General features: G+C 43.5%; 1 protein-coding gene and 1 long non-coding RNA gene across 6 annotated transcripts in view; one reads left to right on the top strand and one right to left on the bottom strand.

Annotated features, from left to right (window-relative positions):
* The window catches only part of LOC139811039 (A-type potassium channel modulatory protein DPP6), a 65067-nt gene extending 40523 nt beyond the window's left edge, over nucleotides 1-24544 (bottom strand). For 2 of the 5 annotated variants that reach the window (XM_071775055.1, XM_071775060.1), the window contains exon 1: nucleotides 23689-24544. The gene's annotated coding sequence lies outside the window, so the exon portion shown is untranslated. Of the gene's footprint in view, nucleotides 1-723; nucleotides 847-958; nucleotides 1118-23460 lie in introns of those variants that run through there. The other 3 variants (XM_071775057.1, XM_071775056.1, XM_071775058.1) reach the window with 3 other exon arrangements.
* LOC139812336 (uncharacterized) overlaps nucleotides 1-24611 on the top strand; it is a 142835-nt gene that overhangs the window by 79640 nt on the left and 38584 nt on the right. The window lies entirely within an intron of this gene.

Raw genomic sequence — 24611 nt, 5'->3', positions numbered from 1 at the left:
CTGCTCGCTCGCACGAGAATCGTGTCTAAACGTTCCGCGTTTGGAGGTATCTTACTTTACTCGGCGTATTCAACTCGTCGGCGTACAAAGTTACAACGACGAACAGAGCGAGGATTAACTCAACTATCGGCGTAACTTGAGTATTCTGAATATTCGTATCCGGCTGAAGCGTATCCGTCGAGTAAAGATATTTCGACGAGCGATGCAGTAGAAACGATCGCTATAAGTCAGCCGTGACGCGCAGCCCGCCGAAGCATTGACCGGCTGTTGCAGTTGCAACTGCATTGAAATTCCTCACGGTCGGGCACCCTCGAATCGACCCGAGTAGGGTCGTCCTGGTTTTTTGCGAAACTTGACCGGATGCATGAACTTGCGGCTCCAACGAATTCATTGCTGTCAAATTTCCCGTTCATATTGCCGCACTCTTACCGGCTTAATGTCGTTTCGGAAGCTGCGACGCGACGAGGAGAACGATTTTATATTGGCGCATATTTAATGGAATCACATATTCCCGATGCATGGAAAAGTTTATAAAATTCTACATAAAGTTTTAACGCACTGTCGGATAATTAATTAAATTCGCAGTAACCAACATATAACGATTTAAATGTTTCCTTATTTAGCTATTGTATATTAATTTTCAATATTTGTGAAATTGCTTTATTTACACGCAATTTATTATAACCGCGATTTTATTCCGCGGTTTTATTATAACGAACTTACCAATTTATTAATTTTTATTAACACTTTCATTCGAGTTTATCACTTTCATCACACCAGTAATGTATCACCATATCAGCCGCGGTTACCAATGCCATTTAAAACGGAAGTTTCTTTCATATTATTCTGCAAAATTCACTAAGAAAAATGATAATGTCAGATTGTGTTGACAAACAGCATCCGTTAAATACGCCTTGAAAATTTCACTGAAAAACTGCAGCGCTGTCAAGTTACGTACCGAATCATTTTTTCAGCACTCTCCCGGAAGTAAAACTTATGTTCGGACGTCGCACGATTTTCGCGACGCAAATAAATAGCGTTCGTCTCATTCGTTCGTTCTTTCCTTCTTTCTTCTCGTTTTTAGAACGGAGCTCTAGCGGCTTCGGGCTTGCGACTGAGTAAATATTCGTCGTCCGTCTAATTTTCCGTTCCCTCTCCTCGCGTTCGTCGCTCTGTTGCAACTTTGGTTGTCTGGTTCTTTACCTATCTTTTCTCTTCTATTTCTCCCTCTTTTTTATTTTCTCTTTTTCCCCATTTCTCATATCTTTGTTTCGGAACATAGGAAAATGACAACTTGGTACGATAAATAAAAAAAAAAACCAAATAAAAAAAAGAGAGAAAAGACCGCGAGAGGGCCAAAATTTACTTTCGAAAGAGTACTTGAATACCAAATAGCTGGGAGCACTTTGGCTCGATGTTTTCAATCGATCTAGGATTTTCTGGCCTAAAATGCAAACCCCATACCTCGTGCTTTTTGTTCTATTTTCATTTGATGATATCTCGTTGTTCGTCAGTTTCGATAACCGAAATAGAGAACAAAGGAAAACGCGGGAAAGGGAAATGGGGAAAAGAGAGAAAGAAAGAACTAACATCGGGAAAATGGGAAAATAATCGAAAGTGACGTGCATATCCGTGCAAAATCATAATTGTGATTCCGCATATATAATCATTGTACGCTTTTTTAAAGCGCGGAGTATGGTGCATTTAAAAGTATGACTCCCTCTCGGCATTTGCAAACGCTGTTCGACTAATGCATGTACGCAAAGTAATATTGGATGAAATATCATACGCTGTAATAATCTCATTGTTTTCTTTCGAATGCCCTTCTCGTTTCTTTGATGCTCATGCTGTTTCTTCTGTTTTTCTCTTGAAAACAAAGCGACAAAACATCAAAGGCTAAGAGGAGACGTACAGTTTAAGCCATTCAATACCGGTTCTTTATTTGTTCAGACAAAAGTTTGTAGACTTTATGTCAAAATCAGTATTGTGACACACCTCGCAAATTGTGATGAGTAGGTATGACTAATCTCATATCGATTTAAGGGTTAATTAATAACCCTCTAAAAATTGATGTTGATAAGCTTCGCGATTATTTCTCGCGGCAGAGGAACCACGGCATCTTATCGGCATTTTTAATTACCTTTACCCGAGATTGTCGGCCTCCCTAATTCAGCTTTCAACGAGCGACTATACCGACCCTCCGGCCGCACTTGCGGACAATCGTCTTCCGAAATTCCAGAAGAGAACGGAGGAAAAACCGAAATGAAACTTCGTGGATTGGGCCACGGTAGAAGTAATATAACTTACAGAAAAGTTAGTTCACGGACTGACGCTTGGGGTGGAGAAAGGGGAGATAAGGGGCCATAAATAATATCTTTCGATTAAAGAGAGACGGTACTTCCGACTGCGCTATTAAATTGATCCTAAAAATCTATCATCTCGTCTCGAAAGTGTAATATTTATCTCAATAGCATTATTTTTTTACGATTAAAATTGAGAGTAATTTATCGCGAAAAATCTTCGTGTGAGACAAAATAATGACAAATTTTGTGCTAATTTTTATCAAACTAATTTATTTTATTTTCGGAATAGTAGGTACTGCGTTAAGATAAAATAAAATCGAGAATTATTTTACATCGAATTCGCTTACAAAACGTGCCGGGTTTCAGCTAACACGACGAACGACTTTTCGAAAATAGACGCGCACCCTGGCAGCTGCCGGGCGTTATTTCATTCTCGAAATTGACAGCGGCATTGATTTTCCGACGCAACCACGTGCCAGTATCACGGTCGAAATAAAATTCGTGAAATCGGATTCTCGTGACTAGAAAACGCGCGGCCAATCGACGAAAGATTGAGCGCAATATTCGGCGGTCGGAAATAACGGAACGTTTATTGTTCCTCTATACGCGAGAGCTCTCGCACTCACGGATCAAACCTGAAGGATAATCTGGGTCTCCGGGCGTACTCCGAATGGTATTTGCGCGCGGAAGGGGTGGATGCTCGGGAGAGGAGTAGAGGACGCGTGTTCCCAAGTGCAGGAATACTGAATGGTCCCGCGCGCCGTACCATTCAAACGCAGACAGCGACAGCAACGGCCGACACGGGCCGGGCGGCGGGGTCGGCGCAGGGTTAAAGATCGATGTCTCGATTCTCCGGCGCGATACACCGCGAAATTACCTTCCAGGTGAGGCCTGTCGTTTCCATGGAAACCAAGCTAGCCCTGGCTCCCTCCCTCCTTGGTCAAGACAATCTACATTCTCACCCATCCGATCGCCGGGAAAGCGTTCTCGCGAAATGAGATGTGTGCTCATCGTCGTGACCCTTACGCGTCCGATCTCGTTACGAAGCACGGAGAGCGAGCATTTCGCCGGCTTTGACTGCCCGTTTTGGTCGTCCGCTGATGATCGTTACCGCCTACGACAATTCATACCGTTACGATTATTTGTATGCGTTCAGGTAATAACGCTAACGAGTAATGACGGCACTGATCACTCGAGTGCCCAGTTGGTATAAACCAAATTAACCGATCGCTCGTCGGATAACGATCGTTGACTTTTCATCCCGAAGCGTGGCTAATTAGCTAATTCGATACGGAGATACGATGGCAGGAAGCGTGTACGCCCTTAATGAGATAATAATTTGCATATTAATGCTCCCCATCGGAAATTCACTCTCGGCTTAGCACGATGTAACGCGAAATTTTACCCGCGTTAAAACAACGACCGCTTCGCGTCCTCGCCGCGTTAATCGCCTTGGCTGTTGATTAAAAATCGAAAGCTACAGCGCACCAAGAATTACCCGGCGCTACACGTTCTGATCGACATTAATTATTCCTCGGAATTAATGGAATAGCTATAGAGAGTCGCGTCCGGTACGTTGCAGCATATTTCAAATAACACGATATTCCCGGTACTACTAGCAACATATTTTTTCATCGAACGTTAACAATTTCTCATCCAGAGTATATAACAATGTCGGAAGTAACGAAAAGAGTAATCGTTCGATTTCCAGTGGCGCGGAGCGCTGTTTTTTTGCCATGTATCCCACGACACAATCGATCGCGAAGAAGCAGAGATTCTTCAAAAAGTCACATCATAAGGTGCCAAGACGCGCGCCGTATCGCGCTGGCACACGCGGCGTACATCGAGATATAAAAACCCGCGACGTCCAACCTCCTCCTCCTCCCCCCCCCCCGGTATGCAACGTCCCTCCGTCGATGTGAGACCAAGTGCCGACCGACGAATGTACTCACCGAGATAATTTTCGGGACGTCTCGGGGATCGGGTTCGTCTTTGCCAACATGACGTCAGCTCTAATCCTCGCCTTCGAGGAGTGTCGTTTCGAAGTCGGATTTACCCCGTCTGAATTGTGAAGAGGATCTACCCTTCAGTTGACACGTGTGCGTGCCCCTCTTTCGAGAGGATCGATAGAGGAACGACCACGCATCTTATCCCTGCATGAAAAGGGAGAGGGAAGAGAAAGGGAGTCCCTTTGAGGGTCTTTTCTTCCTCTTTTTCATCTTTTTTCCCTTCCTCGCGATATATTTAATTACCTATTTAAACGTTCCATCTAACTTTCAATTCCGAAGCTATCTCGCGTCATTCCAAGAAATATCCTCTTTCTTCTTCTGATTGTCAATCCATCTCTCTGCTATATATAGTCTGAAAATTCTTCAAACGGATAATCTATTGATTCTTTTACTTATCCAATTGCGTCTACATTAATCCCTTCCAATTCGAGTTTCGAAAAAGTTTCAGCGATTTGTATTTCTGGAGTTTACTGACGAAATAAATTAAATAACGAATAACGGAATGAATTACCTTTGTATTGTGTAACTTTACAGAAACTGTTGATTCACCAGATCGCGCTCTTTTATTAACATAAAGAATTAAATATCTATTTTTTAATCACACAAATATTTTATATATTTAAATAATTTAAGTTCATTGATCAGAATTATCGTGTTTACAATATTACGGAAATGTTATTATATTTGGAGTCTCTGAAGCTCTCGCGCTCGAGATATATCACTAAAATATATAACGTGCCTAGTATTTGTAGAAATTAATAAATTATTATTTATTTCTTAATGTTTTAATTTTTTTATACTTTATATTTTTTTCCCATTGTATGTGCTGAAATATTTGCATATTTCCACGATATCTGAGCAATTTGCAACGTTAATAAAATGTACGTATACGGCGTACGCCGTTTCCATTAATGGGTCAGTATCGAGCTTTCTGCATTATAATCACTCGTTTCCCGAAAATATCCGAAAATATATTATTTGTCGGCTTAGCTGACTGAGCTGTTTTGAAAGAAGAGATCAGTGCCTCTTTCTCTCACGGCATCCTCGCATCCTGTTCCACGGATATCGCTGAAATGTCGGCAGCTTGTCGGACATAACGAGGCATTTCGAGCAAATCGTCCCATAATACAGTTACATTCTCGTCACGAGACTAAAATCTACAGAAAAGATATTTCGAAGCGTCATATCCTTGCAGTGCATCGACTCCATAGTTTACTGCAGCTCCGTTTACATTTAGCGGATAGCAATTCTTTACATGTATACCCACTTTCTACTCTATAATGCACACCCTGCCTTTCCCGGCGAGGAAATAATTCTTCGACGAGGAATACATATATATTCTTCCCGTAAAGCTTTCCCACATATTTCTCCGCGGACAAATTTTCTTCTTTATGAAGGAGAGTACATTCTTTTAACGGCGTGTGCCATGCGCTTTAAATTAAAACCTACTTCCTTTGTAACCGGTTAATTGTTATCGGTATCGCAGAGGGTTTGTTTCTCACGTTCTCTCGACGACCTGATTCTGTTAAACAAATAGTGCTCGCGGTAGATCACTGAATGCGAAATAGATCGTTGTTTAACGGTTTAACCCGCTCTTCGGTGGTCGTCTACGTTTTATATATGTTGTATCACATACATCTATACACACACGCGCACAGCGCAGCGACTCTAGAAGGGTCACAGTGATATCAAGACGGAAATCTCGATATGCAGATGAGGAAGGTTGAATATAGAGAGCGAGAACCTGATGGACCAATCGTGGCGGAGGTCCGCGACTCTCTTTTCTCTTTCTCTCTCTCCTGTTCACCCTCCAGGGGTGAATTTCTCATCTTCTTCATCCCTCCACTGTAGAATATTCAATCGCTCATCCTCTCCGTTTCGTCAGCCAAGCGTGTGTGCGAGAAATTCAAGCGGGCTCCTTCACGAAGTTTCACCCTTTTAACTGAACTAAAAGCCATACCTTCTCTCCCTTCGTTTCAAATGCCGAATATCTCCTCTTCTCGACTTCGCCTCGATTTTTCAGTTGCATTTTTCTCGCGGCCAGGTCGCTAATGACTCCATTCGGACTTGACACCTGGGGTATGCAAATGTCTCACAATGAAAACGTTAGCCCGGTGAATAAGAAATAAGCGCGCGACGGCAAAATTGAAGATCGTAATTGAAAGGAGCGCTCATTATTAAATTAGCCGGGATATCGTGAATTTTGCATTCGACGGGAAAAATGCATCGGTCGCGTTTTTTTTACAATATTCATAATATTCGACGATAAGAAGAACTTTTCTTTCGGTCTAAAGTTTTTTACTAATATTAATTACGGTATTGCCGCGTCGTCGAGTCTCGCGGTGAATTTTGCAGCTGTGATTATTCGGCAGCCCGGCAATCAACCGATGTAAAACAATTATAGCACAGCGCGAAGGGGGCTGAACATAACCGCCCTCTGATTACGCGCTTGACCGCACAGGATACGCCGCCGCACGCTAATTACATTGTAATATTCAGGTAAATGGTATTTCAAAAAACTGCGCGACAACGCCGACCGTCGGCCTCGTTGTTGAATAGAAAATGCTAATTACATAGCTGCTTTGGGCACGTCCAGTGTAGTTAATTCAAAATGTCGTATTAACACCGTGTTTGGCGAACCGCGGGTCTCGCCGCGCAATTTAACCCGAGCATTTTTTTGATGGTTCTCGGCTACAAATTAAATCTTTTTTGCTCTCGCAGAGAAGTTTTCTCCTGTCCCGTTAATTATCCGTAGCGTCTATGAGCGCGCGCGCGCGGGCGGGCGTGCATTTTATCCATTGTACATATAGCTCATCCACTCATATAAATGCTAATGAAGAGCGCGTTTATTCTTTATCCGGCTAGTTTCATTTCCGTCTCAGACGTGTCTCCTAAATTCTATTTACGTAACTCACAACAAGTAAATAATTTTGATTTCTGTTTCTACATTTCCATCAGTAAGTCGCGTCATTTCGAATCTGCTTCGAAGAACATTTAAACGAGGTCCCCTCGAATGGAATAACTCAATCAGCTTCCTCTACGCGGCCAGGCTTTGTTAGTGCTTTTCTCCCAGCAATGCGGATTTTCGCAGGTTGATGAAAGAGCGAACTCAGCGCGATAGCGAGGTGAATAAACGAGAGAGCAGAACATGTGCTAATAAAATGGATATTATTACAAGTACTGAAATCCGAAAAACTGTCGAGTTGCTTTCTGATGTATCCTGCCGATGTATTCTGCGTCTACTCGTCCTAATGACGAACGCGGATTATACGACGCGATCTATTTCGTAAAGTCGTAAGTATTTTTCGCTGAGCCGTTTCGACCGTTAAAATGTCGGAGTGCGATGAAAAAGGACCATTCTAAGGGAGAAGCCCTTGGTCGAGATTTATTGCCGATCTAAAAGCGACGATTCTTCAGTGTCAGTTTTTTCTTCGACCAATAGAAGAAAAATTTTAACGAAAGAGAATAGAATAATAAAATATATTACTTATTCCGCGAATTTTGATTTGCTTTATAACGCGTCGAAGACCGAAATTTCTTCTGCCTAATGCATGCGGAATTACTTCGCTAATGAAATTTACATAAAAGGTATGCTGGGGTCACGCTCTCCTCTGACATTTCGAATTGAAAACAGGGCCTAACTGAAACTATCTCCAAAGGTCGGCGACGGTTATGTCTGTAAAGCGGATACGTCTCACGTTATCTGTTTTTCACATCAGTCCGTGCCTAGAAAATTGTCAAAAAATCCTCGAAGATGGATCGCGGGTAAATAAAACGGCATTCCCATAGGTACTACAGAAAAGTGAAAGTATCTTGGTCGAGCAGACTAAGTTCCGTGACTTTCCGCGCGTCTCCCGATATAACGTCGCGGCGACATAAAATGTGTAACTTTCTGGGATTTTTATCTTTCTTAATTACGAACTCGCGTATATACTTCTTACCGTTGCAAATGTTTCTCCCTTGATAAGAACGCACGACGGACGACGAAGAAAGCGGAGCATGCGAAATTGCTACCGTCGACGTTACTACAATATTTCAATGTAGAAATATAATATAATATTCAAGGCAAAATAATGAAACGCTATTTCCGTGCCGGGCTTCTCGCCTTTCTTTAACGGGCTTCTCAGTTTATTTACATTCTTTCAGCATTTCTTCGTTTGCATTTTTCTCTCTTATATGGCGCTTTCACATCTCATCAAAATCGTCGATGATCGGTCTTTGTCGGTTATCGTTATGGATTTTTCGATGAGTAAGAGAAGCTTCAGTATATACTCATTATTTAGCTCGTTCTATTTGCACTTTGTTTCTATACTTGTTTTGCGTACCATTTATACTTTTTGTACACTTTAATTGTCATCGCACGTTATGTTTCAGTCTTTTCCAGTAAGATTATTATTCAGAAAAACATCTAAATTTAACAAGAAATAGCTAAAATTAATACATATTTTTCTCTTAGGTGCAAACTTATTAATTAATCCGAGACATAACAATAGAAATGTAAAATATTTTATAATTAATTCTTTAAAACCGTAAAATTTGTACACAACCAATAAAGGATCTACAAAAAATTGTGCTAAAAATTAGCACTGAAACGCATGCGACGTTCGTAGATCTCTCGTAGATTGGGGATTTCATTGAACGAAGGGGAGAAAAAAAAACGCGCGGACCGAGTGACCCGATCGAACCTGAAATTGGCCCGGCTATCCGTCCTTTTTAATCACCCTTGTTAATTACTAACGGTTTTCTCTTCAGCAACTGGCTTTTCCGTATATTCGCCTCCACTCATCATCGCACGCTCGTCCCCACCGAACGATCGTCAAAGTAACTTTTTTCTAGCGGAAAATGAAAATATTATAGATTCATTCTCGCTCTCGTAATTTCTGTTGTACGTTCGAAAGAAAGTGGACTAATGGCTTAAATCCAAAAGGACGTATTTTTAATCTTTAATACGTTTCTTTTTTTATAAGCAAAGGCAAAATAACGCGCATTACTGTCTCATTTATTTCTCAGCGATTACCTTTCGCGAAGCGTGTCGTTGTCTTCTCGAGTATTTTAAGAAACTTCGGTTTTTACATAAGAGCTATGTGACTAGCTCGGAGTTTAATTTCCAAAGATTGAAGAGAGAGAGAGAGAGAGAGAGAGAGAGAGAGAGAGAGAGAGAAAAGGTCAGCGTAACAAACATTGAATTTTATTTATGGCGAATTTCCAGACATTGATTTCCATAGCCGACGACATGTGTGCACCGCCGACGTTTTATTTCTATCGAGAGAGGAAAAAGCATGCTCGCCATAATGAATTACAGAATTACTCAAGATTCGCACCGCGTCTCGCGAAGCGGATAATCGGCTTTACGAAAAGGGGTCTCTTTCTTGCCCCGAGTATCGTCGGCTGCAGGTCGTCCGGTCGCGTAGATTTTGCCCACTCCCTTCGGTCTCCTCGCCTCGGATTAACTCGAAATGCGCTCACGGGGAAGGCGATTAATCGAATCGGAGAGTACGCGCGCGGATTCAAGTATAGAGAATTCCGCGAATTCGGTTGACGAAGCTCGTCTTGGCCTCGCGCCGCGCACATGTCACCGCACATTAGCAGCTGGGTGCTCAAGAGGGTGTGGGCTGCTGCCGTCGGAAATGCGGCAAGCTTTCTGCATTAACACATAGGTATATGGAACCACGCGCGAACCTAACCACGTACTACTCGCGAATGCGAATGTAAGTAACCGAATAATGTGTATTCGCGTCTCTGACGTGAACTGGACATGTCAGGTCTATGCTAGAAGCGAAAGACCACTCTTGCGAGTCCTGTTTGACTATTCATAAGTACGGATACTGTATTTTGTCGCGTCGTACTTCCTCTCTGGTGGATTATAATTTCGTCCCGGGGTTGTATCTCCGGGGCGTGAAAATCCCGACGACGAAAACTGTGTTTAAATCTATCTCCGTCCAATTCGACGTGTACGTGTCCGTATTTTTTACCATTTTATTTAAATCAACGCTACTTGTCGCGCGACATGAGTGGAAAAAAATATTCCCGGCTCGGCTACGAGAACCGAGCTAAAAACGTAGCGGCTTGCTTCAAGCGAGAGATTAATGAATCCCTATATTAATGGACGCCCGAGTAGCTTTCGACATTATCGACTAACGCTGCAATTTCTCCTTCCTCTCCTCCCCATCCCTCTCTCTCTTTCTCTCTTTTTCTCTATGTGTGTACCGTGACTCTGTATACCCGTATGCACGTCGAACACGTTTTTCACGTGCTGAAGATTTCAATTCGTCGCGAATTTAACGCGAACCGGAAACGAGAGAACTACGAAAGGATCGATCGAGGTTTGTTTGCCGAAAGCTTGCGCGCGGAACCCCGGAGGCGGCTGCATCCGCCTCTCTCTAAATATGCGATGTATTACTGGATGCCGCGCTCACTCTAACGATTTGCCATCGCTCACACGGTATCGCTTGCACCTCGTTTACGTTGCGCAAACGCGCGGTTATCGTCCGAAACAACACGCGATTTTCGCCACAGCGCCGGAGAGAACGTGGACAACGCAAACGTATGCGAATCCTCCCGTGACCGATGAAGAAACGAACCATGAACCTTTCGAGAATATCTCATACTATACAGCGGTATACTCTATGTCATTGTTGTTCAAAAATATTCTAACATATTTTAGATCATCGGTTATTTGTCTGGGCAGTCAGGCATTATTTTAGGCGGTCAATAATATTATGTACTGAAAGCATTTGAAGAATTGAAATACACACACACATATATATAGATATATAATTCACACGTTGAAATGGCATATAAAATAGATCATTTAAAGTAAAGTTGAGTTTTTATTTTAAAGAATTTTCACGAGATAAAATCGTATTTAAATTATTTAAATCCACTTTAGACGATCTATAATTCATCAGATTTTAAGATAGAATCCTACTTATAATGAATTTTTTTATTCACTCTTGATTATTTGATTGCAGATTTGTTCATCCATATTAAATCTCTTTTATACGATCATGCGCCTTTTTGTGTTTGATAAAATTCAAGTTATATATTTTTCTGTATAAGTAACATATATAACTCCCTATAAAATGTTATGTTATAACCTCTTTATTTTTCTATATATTGTATATGTGGGTGTGCCCGCTCCAAAGTTACGGTAAGATATTAAGAAGTTTCTAACACCGTATGGCATCGTTACCGTGGAAAGGATTAGTCTTTACGACGGCATCCGCAGTTAAAGATTAACGTAAGAAGTACGCACGACCAAAAACTTGGCTTTATATTCGCGCCGTTACTTATGCAAATGCCCGCCGGAACGTGAAACTTATTAAAGCTCGCCTACAGGCGTCAGCGTCAGGAAAGCCGCCTCGCGCGCCTTATTGCAAGGAGACAAAACTTTGACAGTTGCTGCTATTGGGTGGCGTATAGGAACGTGGGTGGCTTCGTAGAATAATAACAAGATACCGATATATATACCTAACGTTTCCCTTTTCATATTTCCAACATTATCCTCGTCGCGTTGTCGCAGAAGCGGCAAGATGCAAAGTGTTGGTACTGGCGAAGAAGAGAAGATTATACTTGCAAGAGAGTACATATTTCCGTGCTATCGACTTACTAGTATAAGTGTATGTACAAGAAACATTCTCCGAGAATGACGGCGAGATAATGACTTTTCCGAATCGAATCCCCCGATATATTTTATAGTCTTGCAAACTTGGACGAAATCGCACCTTACATACATATCCGTTATCATATAAATAAAACGGATACTCCCGTGTAAGAACTTCCGGGCGCAAAAGCAAAGTTGCGCAAAATAAGGATCCCCGGCCCGGCCCCGCGTTCGCTGCGCGCCACTTGGAACTTTCTAATCAGGCCGCTATTGATGAGGTGAAGAACGAGGAAGGAGCGGACAATATTAACCCACGATAGTCGAGCTCGGTGGCCAAATAGAGTAACTTAATTGTTTCTCCCCACTAACCGTGCCGGTAATGGCTTAGCCGAGGGCGTATTTTGCTAACTAAAGTTTCTCAGACGCAGTTGGAGCCCGGTAGGATAGGGCGCGGATAGTTTATTCGGTGCGCACAAGAGGTATCAAAGGAGATTCTCGGTCCATTACTTTTCTCATGTAATCCCTTACCGTGTGTAACTGAGCGGATTACCAGATTGCCAGTTTGTCAAATTATCAAGGGTGCGAAGCGCGTGCCGAGAACTATCAATAATTCTGCACTCCAGAAATAGGATAACATTTCCCATGACGCAGGGGAGTTTACGTTTCTCGCTTTGGAAAACGCAACAAATTAAGGAATTCAGTGATCGCAGAAACGTAAGTGTCGGAATCGTCACTTTTGGTCAGCACAAAGTTTCAGGGCAGGACTGCAATTAGCCGACTGGTTCGTACAACTTGGTGTCCGAGCCGGGCGTTGACGCGAAAGAGAACGAAGAGGGAAAGGCAAAGGGCGGCAGAATGTGTCCACGTCCGTGTTTAAATTAGAAACGTGCGAGCAAGTTCTAAAATTAATCCTTTCATTTAAATGCGCGGTAGAATGGTCGAGCTAGTAGATAATCATTGAATCTTGCGTCTGATTTGCGGTCGTATAAAATTATATAATCGCGTATCTTCCTTTAGAAGTGATGTAATAATGCCGCCGCTTGGTTTTAACAATTCCCTGAACGAATCGGAAAATAGTTAAGGACGAAAGAATATTTCGCGCGAGTTTAACGAGTTTATCTCAGATGCCACAGGTGCTAGCGGCCCCCGCGACGTGAGATATCTCGTCATCGAGATATCGCGTCAGAAATCGCGATTATTTTTTACGTCTAGACACTCTAGACTCTAGACGAACGCATCCGAGAATAATTATCGCGAAATCTCTACACCTACACGAGACATTCTACGTTAAATTCTCTCGCGCATCGTTCACTCGAGCGCCCGGGTTTCATAATGTGCAAATGTAGTTTTCCGCTGGAAACGCAATTTCATTTTCCACGACAAGGAACAACGAAAGAGAACGGTGTAAAAAAAATTGCGTTGTACGAAGCGTCGGTGCAAAGTGTCGTTTACGCTCGCGTCATTCGTTCTTGAAATAATTGTAGTTTCGGCTGAATTAAATTAACAGTGCCATAATTGTCGAGATGCTCTATTTATTTTTTTTTTTTAGAGAGGTTGTTTGTTTCAACGCGTCGCAGAAATATTGATCTTGACAATACAGCATTAACATTAACAAAAATAATAATAACAACGATAGGTACATACATGAATGTAAATTAGACAGAAGACGATAAAAACAACACTTGTACAATTGGTTCCGGAAATTGAAGCGATATTTTTCCCATTCCGCCGCGGGCTTCAAAACTGCGGCCTTCGTGAAAGATACATAAATATTAAACCGTCGTAAACATTAATGCGACGTACAGCGGATATTGTTTTGCGCGGAAAGGAACTTTCGTCCGCGATGATCTCGATGAAAAACATAATCGGGTCTAGTTTCCAGAAAACGATGCAAATAAATATCTTTCGCGCAGCATTAAACCGTCTGTTTCTTCGAGCACGTTGCATTACGCGAAATTCTCTCTCTTTTTTTTCTTTCTTCGTGTGAGAGCTTTTTGCTTCAACATACATCGAGAAGCCCTTGAAAGGGATGAATGCTCTTTGGGAAGGAGTCTCTTTTTACCGCGTCTTGTTTCGGGCTGAAAAGGTGTTTTTAACCGTCGTTCTGCCACTGCCCCAACCAATCTGGTAAGAAGCCTGTATGCTAATACAGTCTCCTAGAAACCGCCGAAGAATTCACTTCGGGATTCATTGTAGGGATTCCGCATTGAGAATTGTCGTGTACGAATAAATTTGCTCCCCCAACGTCTCCAGGAAGGTCAGCGCGATGGAGATTTCCTTCGTAACAATTCGGTCTTGGGCGACTTGATAAGAACCTTTACGAGGATACATTAAATAACGAAATGGCTTTCCGTTTTGGCCGAAACACTCTTCTCGCAATTCTGTATTAAACACCAGCCGAGTTTGTACTGGGGTAATTTTATTATTCGTCTCAACAGAGAGTAGAATACATCTCGAGGATTTGTGTCTCTTTCGGCTTTTATACATTTTTATGCCTTTTGACGGAAAATTTTAATTCGATTTTCCCCTCGAAAACGTATGCGCGACTCGATTCAATCGTATATACGTCCGGGAACATAATCCGCTACAATATTGCAACGATTTCAACGCAGCGGGCACCACGCATGCGATCGATACCGCTGCGTCCGTGCCAGCTGACTTGACTGACTAATCCCAAATGCACGTGTGTGTACGTGCAGAAGAGACGTCACGTTGGTCGCGTAGGACAGTGCAAGGAGAATCCCGACGGCAAGAGAGACCCACCAGAGCGGGAAATGTCCCCGAATGGCGGCGACGTCGGCGACGGTTTAATTGGCGACCCGCATCCTGTGGGCGCCACGAAATCGGGTGTCTCGGGATCAGGGAAAATATCGAATTAGCGATGTATGTGCGCGCGAACACACAAATCTCACGTACTCGCGCGTTTCCACCGCGGCGTAATCTTAAACCGTGCCGATTCCGTTGTCTTACAACGCGTCGCTCAAACCCGGGCGGACTACTAATTATTCGGCATTGTCGAGAACAGTTTGTGGGTCTCGACACAGTCGGTTCGCGAATACACGGCAATACAACTGGCTAATTCGCGTCATGAATGCTAATCGCTCGGCGGGATTAATCCAGAATAACACCCGGAGTTTTCTCCTTTGACTCGGAACCGTTGTTCGGACAAGTAATTAAGTACGCGACGATGAGCACCGGCATTATTTCAACACAATTGCGCGATGTGGGAGAACGGACCTAATTATGCGACGATAAACTAACTGCATATTTCTCGATAAAGCGAATTACGTCGGTGGGAAGATAATCGAAATGGGACTCGTGCGTATGATGGAGAAAATTGAAATGTTCAAGTTGTGACTAATAATATTGCGACGTGGAGGAATAATAACTGAGTTACTCAGTGCTTTCGGGCAACAGTCGGGAAATTTAGTATAGATATAGTATTTCAGGTGAATTTCTCTTTGCAGATGGAAATAAACGGAAATTGTTCTTTATTTTCATAAAGACTAAATTATCTTTTTCTATGCAAAATTATCGCACACACCTCACTCTTTTAATTTTTATTCTATTGTGAAAAGTTGGATTTTTTAAATGACAGGAAAGATAATAATTTTGATGATGAATGAGCTTCGTGCAGAGTATATTTTATTAAAAGAAAACAACGTATAGTAAAAAAGTTGACATTTTCCGAAGAATATTCTGCATCTATCTATAACTAAATTTAAATTAACAATATGGAATATAATAACGAGATTATCAAAAAGCGTAAAGTGCTACGTTAATTCTGGAAAGAAAGGCCTCTCTATAAAACACGAAACAACCATTTTATTGTATACACTTTTATTTTATTACAAGTAATAAATATAATTTTGTAAAACAAGATATATATGAACAGAATTCGGCGATCGCCACCAAGTTTTTTATATATATCAATAAAACACTTATCCTGCGAGTTATGAATTAAAATCACAATAGCAATAATCTATAATTAACGGGCATTTGAATTCTACATGGAGGAAAATCAGCGATACGCCGGCAGATCTCTCCGCGTCACCACGCCAGTTTGATGGCCGCAGGTACGAGTTTTCCGAAAATTAACGGCTACGTGCCTTATCTTCGGGACCTCCCTCTTTGCCTTGATATCCTCCGGAGGGAAAATTAAGCTATAGAAAAAGAAAAAGAGAGAGAACGAGAATCGCGCAAAGAAACGCGCCGGCATCCGGAATCCAGGGTCTCGATTGCTCGAGCCATTTGCTCGAAAGTAACTTTCGTACGTTTTGTTATTCTCTGTATAGTAAAAAAAATCAGGCAGAGACTCGATCGCATCGTAGTTTTAAAGTTAAAATAAAATGTAATATTTATTATTTTGACGAACATAATTATTGCGAGCAAGTAAAGTATCTTGATACATGGACAAAGTGATGTTTTGTTATAATACAATAAACAGTGATCCGATATTTTCACGAGATACAAGTGCGATTTATCGCACGTCATTAATTCCATTTTTTGGATATTTGATTTGAGAATCGAGCAGTGACACGATAAATCACGCGGAATTCGTCGCGTCGTTATTCAATACTAATTCACCGATGGCGCATTCGGCCGGCGCGACTGTAATTAATTCCATTATATAGAGCTGAACGTGATTACGCCGATATCTCGTGTAAAAGTACCCGCTCTTCGTGGCCCAAAATCTTATTAGTACCATTAAACGGACGCTCGAGCCCGTTTCCTAAAAGATATTAAACGAGATGAGTAGACGAGAACGCGAGCGCGAGGACGACGGGGCAGAGACGTGTAATGGGATTTGTGGTTACTCTGGCCAGTTTTGTGGTTGTACATCGCCGACACGTACACAACAACGAACCGCGACGACGAAGCCACTCCTTTGCTCTTCTCAATTATAAATACCAGGTAATTAATCCCGCGTGAGCTCTTAAATGCCAGAGTGCACGCTAGTCGCCGTTCATTCATTCGCCACGAATGTCAGAATGTCTTATCCATGGTGATCGTCAAGCAGCCATCGTTCCATTATTTTTTTTTTTTTTCGAAAACGCTGTAACGTAGATGAGAAAAATAGGCGTTCACGCGCGCGCGTGTCAGAAGCGATTGTCAGGATATGAAATGGACATTCCGAATCCTTTCCGTGGCTCGGGGATGAAATTGCCGGACAGATCGATCGGGACAGGCGGTTGCTTTCTAGATTGCCGCTATTCCGCAGAGAAAATGATTTCCCGTATCGGAGCGCATCATCGTAGGTTGTCAACAAGGATCGGCATCGACGACCAACGATTTCGCTCGAGAGTAGACAGTGATAAACCGGAATAACTTAGCAAAGATACAATATATGCGTGCGTGTGTGTGCCGTGAAGTGCACATGTGCGTATTTGCTTCATCTTCCGACATTATTTTCCTCCATCTCTCGCAACGTGAAGGATCGACGTATTATTTTACTCGTATATCTACTCGTTGCTCTGCGAATAATTTAAAAGAAGGCGAATAATTCCCGCGAGTCGTATTTTTCGTTACAACGGAGATGAATCGTTGAGCGGTGATGTGCGCGACGATAGCTTGCGTTCGCAAGCACCGCCGCTGAAACTGCGCGCGAGCGATGGGATATTAATGCCTGGTTCAGCCGCGCATATACGCGTGATGAAACTGCGATAGAAACCGTCGTGTCATCGGCAGAATTCATTTACCATACGCGCTCCTGGTATTCAGCTCGAGATTCCACTGCGAACAAAGCCATCGTCGTAACGCCACCGGCGCGGCGCGACGCTTTGTTGGAGCGATGCTTTTATTCCCTGCAAAATCGAAAGCAGCCCAACAACCGAAATCCATCCAAATGGATCGCGGAGTCTTCGAGAATCTCGCGAGGAATGCGCGCGACTTGAATTTCCTTCTTCCAAAACTCCGGAATTTTCGCGACGTTGAAAACGGATAAATTTGTCTGCTCCGGAGACGAGTCTCTCGCGCGAAAGCGATTGGGAACATAATTAATTCTTATTCGCGTTGATAAACAGCGCCGTCCATCTGCGACGCGACGCAACCGACGAGAAATCAGGACGTTTATTCGCGAATAAACGTTGGCTATTTTCGAAGCAATCGCTCAATTTTGAAAAATAAATTCCGTCCGGTTGACAAACTCTGTCGATATCGGCGATAGCGATGGGACATGTGTCGTGATAGCATAAAATAAAAGATAATTATAAAATATTTTTCTCTATCGGGGTGATGAATTTGACGAAAGTGTGAAATTTTGCGCCCGCTCGTTCGTCTCCTTCCTTCGACGATCCGCGTCAAAGAAGCCACGCCAGTAACAGGCAATAACTCGTCGGTTTCATTTCGTCGCGGAAAGTGCAAAAGCTCGTTTTCCGCGAGCGCAAACTCGACTTTATTCGAGCGAACTCGACATCTGCTCTGTGCATTCGCGCTCTGTGCATTCGTGCTCTGCGCATCGCGACCCTCCGATTTTCATTTACTCTATTCACGACAATCGTCAGAAAGACGATATCTTTCGCGCAACAGTTCAGCGACATTAATTAACGGCACTTAAGTCATATCTATTTGATCGCTCTCGGTGAGAAACGCGAAGCTCGAAGCAGTGCTAATTTTCGCGTAGTATGTCGCTTCTCACACGCGTGTCCGCGTCCGTAACAATGATACGAATGCGATTTTAATTCTCATTTTGCAAATTAAACGCCGCGCGCATGTACAAATGTATCGAGCTTGACGGGCGGAAGCTTTCGGGTGAATACACCGTCACGCCGCGCCGCGCGGATGCACCGTTCCGCGGACGCGCAAAATGCCACGTCTCTTTGCGGCACTTCTCTACATTGCAATGAGATAATGCAACAAAGATTAATTCCTTTCAGTACGGGGATTAATTCTCGTAGGTTAATGCGCTTCATGGATTTACCGCATCGCGCGATGCACGATCGCGGCTGTGTACGGCCGTCCGAGAGAGAGAGAGAGAGAGAGAGAGAGAGAGAGAGAGAGAGAGAGAGAGAGAGAGAGAATATCGCTTTACAAAACGGATTACGAATGTAATCCGACGGGATGAGATAGTCGCGTGGAGAGAAAAAGAAAAAACACCGTGATTCGACGCGCGAAGGCGCGACGTTGACGATAATTCGTCTGGAGCTCAGGAAACAATGATCCGGGTGAATAACAATCGGACGCCAATAAATCATGCTTCGGTAGAAGAGCGCGCTGATGCTCATCGGAACCGTCGTGATAAACGACAGAGTCTCGCGCGTCGATACTTTATCGTCAATTAAACAGAATTGCCGCGAATACCCGGCTTTCGTTTCGTGAAACGGCGCGACCGACGATAATGGCGCATCATCGATGTTATTTTAAGTGCGTTTAAACTAAAAGACGTATATAATGCGCGCATCGCGGCAATTTGCAGTAAATCATCGATAATTAAACGGCATTATTACGCTTCGGCGTTGATTAATTGGACATGGTCGATCGTCATTGGCATAATTTTCGAGAGACAGAGCGCTTTATTCGGGCATCGGACCGAACTATTATTTTCTCATTCCCCTCTCATCTCCTACCCTCATGTACTACTGTTTCGCCCGTGCGAAGATGCGGAAATATCCGCTTTCCCTGTTATCGATAGCCTTGTTGCTGGGAGCCCAGCACCATCCGATATATATCCGACACGAAAACCGTCCGCTGGTAATAAAAATAATACGAAAAAAAGAAGGGGAAAGAAAACGCGGACGCTCGAGAGATCGGAATGCGCCGTCTCCGCGCTAAAATTATATCGGATGCTGGAAGAGGAATCGGAATCCGTCGAGATTAGATTGGGCATCGAAACAAGCGAGATTTCGCCGCTGAGAAACTAACATTCCCTGTGTGGGGAATGAAGGGACGTACTAAATTTTTTAGTTGGAAAAAGTTTCTGGGACAGGCGATTCCACGTATAGAAGCATGTAACAACATGAAATTGTAACAACAGGAAGCTCCGTCGATTTCTGATTCGAGAGAGCGAAAGAATCTGATCGCCGGATGATGTGTCTCCTCGTTTGGGCACCGGATTTCCGGATTTTCACGTTCTCCACGGCCGTTCCGGAGTTAAGCAGGGCACACACACTTTTCGTAAAACGTAACAGTATAAAGGTTTCGACTAATCGTGTTGCTCGATTTTTACTTCTACGGTTACAGACGGCCGAGTCGACCAACGCGATTGGTCGAAACCTTACTGTTACGTTCTACGAAAAGTGTGTGTGCCTTGCTTTATTGTTGTTTTGCGATTTGCGCGACGAGTACGTGCGCGAGCGCGCACGTCGTTAGGTATTCCCGGATGGCGTCCTAATTCACCGGTGGGTTCTCCAGGTAGAAATTCCGCATCCCGCGGAGAATTTAAAATTAGGAGAGGAAAAACTTTTGCGCGCGTTTGCGCTCGACGACGACGACGACGGGGTCAGAATTTCTTTTGTCTCTAGAGACATTCGCGCGCGTCCGTTAACTCCCTCACATTCTAATTTGGCCTGTTGGCCTACTTGAAGTAGCGGCTAACTTGACCAAATCGCTAAACCGAGAATACCGACTCGCGAAATTGAAATTAATGATTCCCTACTCGGCGCTCATCGCGATATCTTCGCTTAGGACGAGTGCGTGATTCTCTATAGTGTCGTCGTCTACGCGAAAACGCGGGTAAAATTAACTTTCCCGCTGCGCAGAGGTATTTTTCTAATATGTGATGCCAATGGTGCGATCGTCTTCGATTGAAGTAATTCTTCTCTTAAGAAATCTGTTGGTGACAAACACAAATAGATCATTCTTAGATGTAAATAGGTGACTGTTTTATTTTTGCACTATCCCTTGGACAAAGTTATAAAATTGGAAGTCAGAAAGCTTATACGACGGGAAATTAACAGATGTGCGGACCGGAAATGACTGTCCGTACATTACGGTTAGAAACGGCCGAGTTCGCGAAAACGATTTTGTTAAAGGAAATTAGTGTGCCGCCAAGAGAAATTATGGCTCGCACGGCGGCAGTGTCGGAATCCGACATTCCGATTCGATGTCCGATACCAGGGTAACTTTGTCAGCCGCGCGCGGTTACCGAAGTTGAAAACTCGTGTCCCTCGATTAGCTGAGAATTTCCAGCGTAAGGCGCCGCCATAATTCAGAGAGCATCGGCTAGTTTAATTAGAAGTACGTACGGGTGTCGATAACGTGATTATCGGACGTTAACGAATGCCAGCTTGATACGCTCCCTAAGAATGAACACCAACCCTGTTCATATCTTTGGACGAATGTCAATAAATCTGAATGCGAATTGTAATTTAGTTCGCTTCGATTTATGGATAGATCAGATTTAAATAAGATTGGATGCTAAAATATGCGGGAAGGGCGCGAATCTACGGGCGATGATGATTAATGCAAAAATCGGCGATAAACTTTACGCGATAACGATCGTCGCGATTCCCGGCTGTCGTTCCCAAGACACAAACAGCCGGCGGTGGTTTTTACGAGCGCTGTCGTTTTGCATCATCTTAAATGGACGCGGGAAGAATAAAACGAGCCTACCGACGCGATCTCCTGGGGAGTCGCGTGTTCCAACGACTCTGTCACTCTCCTTCGTCACGTGGATCAAGCGGTCTTAAATGTGTCTCGCTTCGGCAAATATTACTCGTGAATGTGTAAGATGTTCCATCACACCGAGGTGGAAAACCTTAGGGTATGTGACAGACGAGGGGGAAACGATAAGGGGACATTATTTTGATGTCGAAGATAATAACTCTTTTTTTACCCGCATACATAACTTTTTTATATTTTATGTATACATGTATGCATATTTGCATATATATGAAATATAATATATGTAAAAAAATATATATATAATATAGTATATGTATACAAAATATATATACGTATATATATGTATACATTCTTTCTAAAATATTCTCATGCTCGCTCAACAACGTCGATGAATCCTCGATATACAGTTTCATAGGGATGTATTTCGTGGATCTTTATTTCACTCCCGATAAAATGTGATACGTGTTTGGGCAAGCTTTAATTAACACGATCGTTCCTCACGTTACCGGAGATACCGGGACCGTATGAACACGCTCGCAGCACGCTCGTCTATTCTGTCGACCGGGATTCATCGACAGCGGGACCTCACGGTGTACCGGCCAAAATTCCTGGAGCACACGATAATAACCGGACGGTTGACGTTCACGTCAACGCGCGCATTGTGCGTTACATCATGATTCATGCTTGGATTTCCAGTAATTAATGCATAGCCCCCGGAATGCCGCATAAGTCGAGTGTCAGTGTCGAAAAATGGATCGAGAAGATCTTCAAACCGCAATATCGTGAGAAAGATTTATCAATATAGAAATAGATTTTCCAATATAGAAAAAGAAAGGAATGACATTTCTTTAAACAGTAGAGGAATTCTTCTACCAGTGGATTTAATTTAAAGTTCTTACTGCTCGATAGAACATCAGTTTTTATTGGATAATTATGATATCAAAAATATTTTCCTTTTCTTTTCAATTATCTCCAATTAATGCGGATTCTTTCACGCAGGAATGCGCTCGTTTATTTAAATTTTTGCGAAATTAGAGACTAACATAAGACTTGACGATACTCGTGTAAGTCCATGCAAAGGGGATTGAATCACGTTAAATGCCTGCGATATCAGGTTATCGAATATATTCACGCATGGGAGGCAGTTATCAGAGAAGACAGTCGAATTGTGGCGTCTACGATGTTGCAAAGCAGCGGAGAGTCGATTGTCGCCACAGACGCCGACGCGTTTTGGACCGTCAACGAGCGATGAACGGTTATTCTCTAAGGATACGCCATCGTTGCTCGCTACAAACCGGAAAACTGTGCATATCATTGACATAACCCAACGCAGTTTCGTACGAAACGATCAGGAGCGATGAACACGAAATGAAATCCGGACCATTAGACGAGTTTCGTGAACATCACGAAGAAATTTTACACCATTAAGAGACTGGATTGAAGGATCTATCGACTTTACGATCGCTTTGCGTAATCAGATAGAAGTATCTTGGGAAAATGTAATTCATCAAACGATTTCTGAGAGAAGCGCGTCGTTGGGACTAAGTTTCAAAGTAATCCTCTTGACTTTTATTACGGCGAAGAGGAGCGTCTTCCAATCAGCAGTCGCGCGGAATCCGCAACCCGGAAATTCACGAGTTCTCTCACAAGTAATCACAATTATAGATCAACGAAGCTTGGTTAATTATTAAATAGATTTTACAAGTTTATAACGTAAATGATAAGATGGCGTAAAATACAAAAGACCGGAAAGAGTTTCGTTTTCCTTCATCGTAGAAAAACAAGAAGGATGCACATCGCTCGATGGAGTATCAGTTTTCGATAAATATATATATTATGAACAAATGGAAATTGTTTCTTGTTTGTATTTACGAAGAACCTTAAATTTGTATCGTTAATAAATATTACTGTCGTAGAATCCTTATTCAAAAGATAATAGAGACGCGTACAGGAATTAGAAAAGAAATCTCTAAATTGTACTTACGACTTAGAAAACGCCATTCTCAATCATGCCATTGTCTCCATCAAATCCTTCACATTTAAATAAGCCGATACTGTTGCGAATGCTTACTCCCATTCACGTAGCGCGATCTGCATCCGTTCTGAAGTCGCGCTCTCGATATCTCGAGCAGGACGAAGAGAGCCGCTTGCAATTTCGAACGCCGTCAATAATCGTATCTTCGTCCTGTCGGAGTCCAAGGATCTTGCTTACCTCTCAGCAAGAGCGAGCACGAGCAGGCAGCCGCATAGGACAGGAAGACAGTAGCTGGACGATCCTGCTGGCTGCCTCGAGGGAAGCTCGCCCGGGCGGCATGGCTCCCACCTCTTCAGCTCGATCCTCCTGGCCGCTGTTGCCCGGCGAAGGATGTCTCACCGTTCGTCACTAATTCCCGGGTAACTCTCTGTACCGCCACTCTCTGTACCGTCGGCAATTCGTGACTCCTGCGTCGCTTTTACGTGACCGCGCACACCATACGTCAGCAAGTAACGCCTGTTAGCAACAACCCTCCCCGCACCAGGAAGTCAGGCCGCGTCTCTCGCGAGGGCGACCTTACCGGGTGTCGTCGCACCACGTCGCGTCGCGCTACCTCTCATCGGAGACGCGGACGCCGCGCGATTCGTTCGATCGTCGACTCGACGAAGAGAAGACCGAGAAAGGAGAAGAAAGAGAGACAGGGAAAGAGAAAGAGAGGAGAGAGAGAGAAGGATAGAAAGAGAAAGAAAGAGAGAGAAAGAGAGATGTGCGATGATGGCAGGACACGATAGAACACCACGGGGTAAGAACTTTGCGGTCGAAACAGATGTAATGATGATGACAACGACGGTGACGGCGGCGATGACGGCGATGCACCGTGCAGAGTTCGTATGACTGACGACAGGATCAGAGACGGAGAGAGGAGAGCACGGAGACCTGGGCACAGGACACGATGGCCCGGCCACTGCGCCGGCACTGAGGCTACGCCGCAGCCTCGGCCTCCTGGTACTCCCTCTTCCTCGCTTTCTCCTGCTGTCCCGCTCCCGTTCTGCCCGTCTCGCTCTCTCTCTCTCTCTTTCTCTCTGTAATACTCTTCCACCCCCGCCGCGGATCGCTCTCCCTTCCTCGCGCCGTTACTCGCGCGCTCTTTCTCTCGCGCG

This window comes from Temnothorax longispinosus, chromosome 4 (genome assembly GCF_030848805.1).
Source record: "Temnothorax longispinosus isolate EJ_2023e chromosome 4, Tlon_JGU_v1, whole genome shotgun sequence".
NCBI lineage: Eukaryota > Metazoa > Arthropoda > Insecta > Hymenoptera > Formicidae > Temnothorax > Temnothorax longispinosus.
The sequence above is the reverse complement of the archived record's forward strand: the minus strand, read 5'-3'. Positions and strand labels throughout refer to the sequence as shown.